Genomic DNA, 966 nt, shown 5'->3' with positions numbered 1-966 from the left:
TGCACCCATTTTGTCAGAGCTTCCATGCACTTCCTATTTATTTCATCTGTAAGTGGCTTGTCTTCCTCAATTCATGAATTTCCCTGAACGTTTTTTAATTCCATCTGTAGTCTATCAACTGAAGTATTACTTCTATTACCCGTGGTTTCTTTGCAATTAGCTTCTTTGTATCTACGTTTGTCTGTCCAACTTCTGTGATTGCCCTTTTTAGAGACGTCCATTCCTCTTCAACTGAAATGCCTGCTGAGCAATTCATTATCGCAGTATCTGAAGCCTCAGAGAACTTCATTCGTGTCTCTATATCCTCAATTATATGTTGAATGCATTCCAATCTTTATATTCCACTATGAAATGATAATTAAATCATGACACTAAGGCAAGCTGTCCACAGGCGTTGTTATACACCAAGAGGGACAGTTGAAAATGTGTGCCTCGACCGGGACTCGAACTCGGGATCTCCTGCTTACATGGCAGACGCTCTATCCAGCTGAGCCACCGAGGGCACAGAGGATAGTGCGACAGCAGGGATTTATCCCTTGCACGCTCCCCGTGAGACCCACATTCCCAACTTAATGTTCACACACTACATTCGTAGTGTAATGGACGGGGGCACTACGAATGCCGTGTGGGTAATGGACAGTGTAATGGGCAGGGACACTACCAATGTAGTGTATATTATTTTGTTTCCTAGATAGCGTTACTGTCATGATCCCCAATTTCGATGTTAAGCTTATCCGTATTCCCATTTCTTCTACTGCTCATTACTTTTTCTTTTGTTTAATCTCAATCGGTAGTTTGTGATCGTTAGATCCTACCCATTCACTGAGCATAACAATATAGAATCCTATAACTCATTTCCTTTCACCCCTAATATTAATCCCCCCATGGAAACTTCTATTTCCGTCATCGTTTTTTCAAAATATAGACTGAACAATACGGTCATAAGACTGCAGCCCTGTCTTACAC

General features: G+C 41.6%; 1 non-coding gene across 1 annotated transcript; it reads right to left on the bottom strand.

Moving 5' to 3' along the window:
• Positions 1–428: 428 nt before the first annotated feature.
• Trnat-ugu (transfer RNA threonine (anticodon UGU)) lies at positions 429–503 on the bottom strand. Its single transcript has one exon. It is a non-coding gene; the product is annotated as a tRNA-Thr (tRNA).
• Positions 504–966: the final 463 nt, after the last annotated feature.

The sequence above is a fragment of the Schistocerca serialis genome, chromosome 11, assembly GCF_023864345.2.
Source record: "Schistocerca serialis cubense isolate TAMUIC-IGC-003099 chromosome 11, iqSchSeri2.2, whole genome shotgun sequence".
Lineage (NCBI taxonomy): Eukaryota > Metazoa > Arthropoda > Insecta > Orthoptera > Acrididae > Schistocerca > Schistocerca serialis.
This window is presented reverse-complemented; position numbering and strand designations above follow the sequence as displayed.